This window comes from Clinocottus analis, unplaced genomic scaffold, assembly GCF_023055335.1.
Source record: "Clinocottus analis isolate CAN_PGR_092001 unplaced genomic scaffold, fCliAna1.0.p SCAF_23, whole genome shotgun sequence".
NCBI classification, from domain to species: Eukaryota; Metazoa; Chordata; class Actinopteri; order Perciformes; family Cottidae; genus Clinocottus; species Clinocottus analis.
The window spans coordinates 716,463-724,255 of NW_027175965.1; positions in this window are offsets into that span (position 1 = coordinate 716,463).

Consider the following 7,793-nt stretch of genomic DNA (forward strand, 5'->3'; position numbering starts at 1 on the left):
GTGTTGAAGAGCCAGACCGGGACACACGGAGGATTCTGGGGCATCTTTTTATCAATCTTCACAGCAAAAGAAGGTATATTAAGTATACCACATAGTTTATATAGTATTGCTTCAGTTTAAGTGTTTCTCTATGAATGTTTGTCTCTACCAATCCCACCCAACGTCCTCCTTTCCTCCTGTTCACAACATGCTTCTGATAATAGAAAAATAAGTACATAGACAATAGATGAATAGATATATGTATGCATACCTACTATGTATGTGCTACAACATTGACGACTACATTCTACCTGGATACACATGGACCATGCTGTTGAGCAGAATGAGACAACAACTCAAAATAACAATAGGCATATATTTGTCATTGTAAATACAAGCAGCTCACGGCATTAAACATCCAATTAGACAGTACAACACATTTCACAACATGTGGACATACATTTCTCTGTTTTTAATGAGCCGGTCTGGAATTTCAATCCAGTTAACGGTTCAAAGCTCTTCATTCGCCTGCATGGCCTCCATAACGAGAGGACTTTACTGTATTGTAATGGAAACAAATGGAAATTGTATTTTTTGTTGGTTTGTTCTTTTCTTTCCATCAATGCTAGATTTAGTTCACTGTCTTCGGGGATGCGGGGGAAATGGAGTTTATTCAGGGAGCCTCGGTATTGTTCAATAATGAGTAAATGGGGAAAACGTAACAATTTTTTACACCTACTCAATTATTTTAGGGGTGTTTGAACAGCAGCGTAAGAATCTGAGCTTCAAGGCAGAATAAATAAATCACCCTGATCCAGAATGGTGAAACTCAGACTTGGGGTTGAATCGAATTCAATTAAAATCTGGTTTGATTGAAATGCTGCAATTTAATATATGAGGCATAATCAAATCTGTTAAAGTTTATGTTTACCACTAGAATCGCCTACAGTTACCTGCAGCTTTGTTTCGATCAAATATAAGTCCCCCAGTTTGTGACATTTACTAAAAGTGTGTTATGTAGCACTTTGTATCGTTAAAGATTATCAAAATTTGAAAAAAAGGTAATTTAAATTTGCCCACAAATTGAATCTACCCTTACTGAGTCATAAGTCAGAGTCGACTAACTTTCCCTCTGAACGAGAGACATAGGTACGACACTTTGTGGCGCATTAGTGAAGTCTGCTGGTCCGGCGGGTCCTGGGTTGATTGTAACTGTCGTTGCGAGTCGCATGAAGCCACTACAACTATATCATTTTATTACCATAACCCTGTGTTGTAGAGAAATACATAAATTAGCCTTGTACCATGAAAATCAATGTATTCTAATAGAAAGTACATTTTACCCATTGGCGGTTTTAGGTGTATAGCGACCGATATAGGAGAACGTTCCTGCTCACTGCCATCAGACTTTATAATAAGTCACCTCTGGCCAGATCCTCCGTCAACTGATTCAATATCAACATTGATAGGTCTTGCAACACTTTAGTTGTTTGTTAGTCACTGTACATACTTACATACACTTCATATACACTGCATATACTTTGTATTTTGCACTTTTTTTAGTGTTTAATTTCCTAAATTAATACAATCTGCTCATGTGTTGTAGATATTGAGTATTTTCATTCCTGTTTGTTCTATGTAACCTTACTTGCTACTGCAACAAACAAATTTCCCCTTAAAAAAGTATGTTTTTATGCTTTATGCAATACAATATCATCATTCATATACTCAAACCACTATAATACTATTGTTTTTCAGATATGTAACTCAAGTTCGCCTTTGAGATTTAACTAAGACCATGTAGTGTTGCTGAACAGCCTCCAGCTGGCAAGCAAAGGATTACATTTCAAACTTCATTAAAGTAATTTAAAGAAAAACACCTTTTTTCTTGCCAAGAGGTAAGATTGGAATATCAATACCACTTTCGTATCTAGAAGCTAAATAACATCGATGTTGAGCAAAAAACTTGTATGTCCAAAATTGTTAGTGAAATGGGATGGGACGATGAGGGTTTGAAGCTAGTTTGAGAATCGGATATGAATAAGATTTAGTAAATTAAATTATGAAAGGAAATACATAAATAAATGGAGAAACGAGGCTGACGACTCTGTAAAGCTACTGCTATCGTTAGCTAAACTCAGCATGAAGAATTGAGGCTTTATCCAAATCCACCACATCTAGAACTTGCCAATTAACACATTTTATCTTGGTTATTTAATTCATACTAAAACAGAGTAAAAGTACTGTGAGATATGTGCCAGACTATTTCCAGCTCCAGTTTCACATTTAACAAACAAGAGGGTGCTGTTGATTGTTTGTGATTTACACGACTTGACATCAGTATATAGTTTCTTATTTAACAAATTTGATGAGAAAATTGTATTTTGTTCAAGTTTATGATGACATATGTGTAGGTTCCATGGGATTGACCCTTTTTGCTTCAATATCAACAAGTTTACAGTCTGACATTTCCCCATAGAGCATTTTCTATACCCAGCAGAAAATGTACTCAAAAAAAACAACATTTCCACCTGCATGCATGGATGATACATATATGCATGAAATGTGGGTTGTGATGTAGTGTGACGCGTGTAAGATATCTTTCTAAGTGCCAGTGAAATTGGTGTGGGGAGTAAAAGCTGAGCTGTGGGAAGCCAAAATGCCACATTTGTAATGCTAATGCTGACCAAAGCAAATTGATAGCACAGCAAAGGAGGGCTGGAGCTAAGCAACCTTTTAAGATGCGGAAACGGTTCCGCACGGTGAAGGTGGAAGGTTTCCGACGGCCAAGAAGTCCAACGTATTTTTAATTGGCTGTAAGAGCTACATGGCGCTGCAGTTCCTGACTCAGAATGTGCCCAAATGGATGAATACTGCTTTTTGTTCTGGGGCTGATCAGTATGCGGAAGAGACATGCTTTTAAAGTATTTTAAAAGGCTATTGTATAACCCCGCTGTTCGTCTTCTCATCCCTGATGGAATACCGATGATGCGTTGAGAGCCTGAGCCCCCTTAAGCTGCAGTGATTGGACCTATCACGCTCTGCAAAATACATGAGGTGAGACCCATAATGATAATCTTTGTTGCCACCTTTAACGATGTCCCTCACTTAGCCACAGGTCTATTGTTCTGGCTCGACTCCACTCTAAAAAGGAAAAAAAAAAATAACATTGATTCCCTCTAGTCTTTCAAATTGGATCATATCGCACCAAACGCACTGACAAAATGTGTTCGCTGCATCGCCGTTGACCCGTAAAGCAGACCGAGGCAGACAAATGAGGCCGCGTTCATCCATTCCCCGCACTCAGTTCGGAAGGGGAAAACAACAGCGAGGCGGTGTGATATTAATGCACGCGTCGCGACGACGTGAGAGACCACGACAATAAACATTGAGATTCTCTCTCAGATACATCAAAGCCGGGTGCGTAATGAACCGCCGTGTCTTAAGGGCATGGAGACATGTACCGTAAGCCTCAAATGTGATATTCCCCATTTCGGAGTGAGCATTCAAATCATATTTCATCCGCGAAACTCTCGCACATTCCGCCTCAGTCCGGCCGACTCCCCGGGGACCGGTGTTTGCACCGCAGCAGACGCACCCCCCTTTTATCAAGAGCCGGGGACAACACAGGTTGGCCTGCTCGACATCACAGAAACACCCCCCACACACATTAGAAACCTTAGCGCCTTGCTAAGGGCAATCATCTGATCCCTTCAGGATGTGTAAAAATTAAAGAGGTTCATAGGTTGTTGTAGCAATTACCACGGACTTACAGTCCCTTTTTTTCACAGCGACTTCCCTCCAGCGGAAAGGGATTCCAAACATGTTGGCCTTTATCCACGCTCACCAGCCTATGGTGAATTATGTCCAGAGGAAGTGTTTTAATAACAGGTTTTTGCAGAGTTTACACCACACTGCATAAGAAGCAGCGGGATGAATAAGTACCCCACCACCTGGGTTCTGGGCCATTCTGGTTAATAGGGTGTGATATAGTCGCCGTATGACTGCAATAGTGGGTTCCGGTGGGAGGAGAGCCAGGTTACTGATTACCCCTCCCAACATCGTCGGCGGTTTCATTATTCCAGTGGAGAAGCTCTCGGCAATGCAACGTAAACGTCTCCCCACATGGAGAATATCAATCTAAATAGAAATGATCTTTGAGAATATGTTTGGATAGCTTTCGTTACGTTAACGTACATTCACGATTACACAGTTAAGTGTTGTCAGTTTGCTTTAAGGTCTGTTTCCTGTACGGTATCATTTGCTATAATTATGTCGTATTTCCCAGATCCAATGAAATATAATTGTGTATCTAGGCAAGTCTCTTGCTGACCTTTTTAAACAAAGTACACTCTAATAATCCTGGTAATGGTACACATTTACTAGCAATGGTACTGAGTTTAAACATGTATTCGCGCAATAACTTATTGCATTGTACTTTTGAAGTAATTGATCGTAAAATTAAAGATGAAATAAATGGTTTTATGGTGAATGATAGAAGAATACCACTTTGCTCCACTATCAACATTTCAAAACCCAACAATAATGAGAATAATGATTGTACTTAAAAAAGTGAGTCAGTTGACAGGCACCTTTTATTCTTGAGAGGGTCAGTGCCAACACAATGGTGACTCAGTCCTTTCTATGTTTTAATTACAGTAGTTGGAAGTTATCATTTTAACAATTTAAGAGTTTTGATGACTTGGCCCTTTCTCCTGTTGCAACGTTGCTCCTCTCAAAGCAGATTTTGTGAAGCCGAATCATTCACCTTTTGTCTCCATTGGGCAACTATGAAAGGAACAATATATTATTTAGATTTTTCACAAACAAACTCAGCGCGGACAGAACGGTAACTCATCGTAGATGTTCTTTCCACGAAATGATAACCATCAACTATCTTCCACCGATGCATAAACTCCCTGCTGCTCCTATATCTGTATTTTGTTTTATAGCATAATATTATAGTGACAGCCAGGAATAATACAATCAATTTGTCTCGCTCACCGGGGAGGGCAGACCAGATATTCTCTCTCTCTCTCTCTCTTTCTTCTTGAAGTAAGATGAGCTCAGACTTCCGCAGTTGCTGAATGGATGAATAAAATAAATAAATTCCTAATCAATTTCCAGCCATGTCAAGAGTCTGCTGCAAATCGTCATCACGTCTCAGCGTGATGATCCCTCACGGGGGAACGTTTGGCAACTTATCACTTTGTTTTTTTTCCACATTTGTGAACTGAAAATAATGAGAGAATAATGACTTTCCTCAGATGAGTCCTCCTCATGCAGGGACTCGCCTGTCTGTGCTTGTTTTACAATACAAAACAGGACGTCGCAGCTCTACCTCCATTGATATTTCTGCTCTGTTGGTGGGACACCAGCAGAGAAAAGTCTTTGTTTTATCAGGATGACAACAGTTTGCAAGCCTTCAAGTGACTTGAATGGAGGCACACAAGCTTTCCGGACTGCCTGTTTGTACTGTGACAAGGACATTTGTAAAAAAAAAACCAAACAAACTACAATAATTACCACGGTAAATGCTAAAGCATGAAAAATCCTGTTTTCATTTCTCCTGATCGGCTCCAGGGAACATAAACACATCAATTGTTGTAAAAACACCTTTTATAAATATATTTTTTTTTTTCAGAAAGGTGTTTCATTGTATTCCTCCACCACTGTAAACATGCAATTAAATTGTCATAAGAACTTGTGTTTTGTCTGAAGATATTTTTGTAAACATATTGAAACAAATGAGACGTGGACCTCCTAAAGAGAGCGTGGACATAAAGACGCTGAAGCGCCTTGCTGCATTACTTTGCGTGTATGAATGGCAAAAAAAAAAAAAGAATCCAGCAAACTTCTCGAGCTTCGTAATGGATTAAAGGATACGTCTGGCATTTGCAGACCCCCCCGTGGTTTTTACAGAATCCTATTAGTTCTGCTTTCTATGCCACATGTAGTCAGTTGTAGATCCATGCAGGTTGTGTGGCGGCTTATTTGTGTTTGCTTCTCTTGAGTAGAACCTGAAGCGTATGATTTTTGGTTGTATCATCTGTCACTCATCAGTTCGACAACTGTGTTTTTGCCAAACATGTTTTGTGAAGGCCTGACAACTCAAGCAGTGCCTTCCACTGGTCTCTGTTGTTGTATTGTCGGATTGAAGAAGTACTCGCAATACAAACTATAATCATCTTTTTGTGCTGTAAAGTCTTGTCACAAAGGGTTTCCATGTATTGTGCAAGTCATTAGCATGGCCAAAAAAAGGGTTTTGATTAAGGCAGAAAGCGTAAAAGGAAAACACATTTAACAACCACTAAGAAAAAGAAGGAAATAACAAAATAAATGCAAATATAAACAGACAAATTAATAATAGATAAAGGACAACACTTGTAGTTTGTAGTGCAAAGAAAGTGCAGCAATTAATTCAAATAAGAGCTCAATCCAAACACAGCAAAACAAGGTTTTTATGTGTGAAAAAAAAACCCAAACGTATTAGCTGAAATCATATTAAGAAAACTAAATGTGCTTGAGGATCATAGCGGACCACCTGTTCAGCCGGTGATGGATGCATAAAGCTCAATCCATATCACCACAAAAACAGAGCAACACCTCCAGCTTCTCTCTTTGTCATCCTGTAAAACAAACACAATGTGTGCCATGTGCTGCCAAGCTGTCGTCACTGCGGACTGCTCCACTGTGACGAGGGTCACTGTGGAGCCGCTCCCCGCCTGGAGCCGTCCCTGCATCATCGATTGCGTCCTATTACATGCTTTCATTGAACTGGGCATTTGATGACGTTGTAGTCAGTGAACTGGCCGTGCCCTGCAGCTTTCATATCCGCTCACAAGGATTTGTCTGTTTTCTCAACTTGCCAGGAGATTTTCTGCGAGCCTTTGGCCCCGGGCAAACCTTTTTGACATTTGCCAGGATTGCCAGATGGCATCTGCCTGTGTTGAGTATTACTATGCAGTATTGTGGCATGTATGTGTGTGTGTGTGTGTGTGTGTGTGTGTGTGTGTGCACCACTTTGCATGCATACACATACTAATAACATATTGATGGCCAAAGTGCAAAACCTCCTAACTGCTAAATTATCCAGGAAAAGTGGGTGAAAACCTCCGATCTGCACTTTGAGTATTTCTTTCTTTTTTTTTTTCTTTTTTTTTTACCTTTTTGTATTTGTAAGTTATTGGGTATCCTTAATAAACAATCTGCACGAAAACAACAATTCCTTTTTTTTTATTCTCAAAAAAGTACATTTTCAGAAAGGAGGTTTGCTCTTTGGCCAGAGGTGTAATTGAGGGGACTATTCAGTTGAAATGAATTTGTTTCATGTAATTTGTGGTAATGACATTTAACATACGATGCCGTGTTTCCTTAAAAAAGCTGATGGTTCATGTTTTGCGATAAAACATTCAAATGTTGGTCTATCTTAGTTTTTCAATATATTTTAAAAAGTCATTACTTCAGCCTGAATCAGTTGAGATTTATTTTGGTTATTTTTAATTTCTCAGCCAGAGCAGATGATTGGGCATTTACAGACTACAATATAGCAGAAATCATGACGATGAAAGAAAAATGATTTTATCTTAAAAACACAGCAGATATACAAACGTAAATCATACCATTTTAAAAACACTCCAATCCGCAGTGTAAAAACTGCCGATATATATTCTCTTCCCTTGACTATTCCTGTTTACCTTTCTAACAGATTACATTAAAAAATAACTTTCCAACATTGCTTTGGTTTTGCACCTTGGAGATTCAAACTGCCAGTCAGGAAGGAAAGAAGAAGAAGAAATTCACTGTTGGCGGTG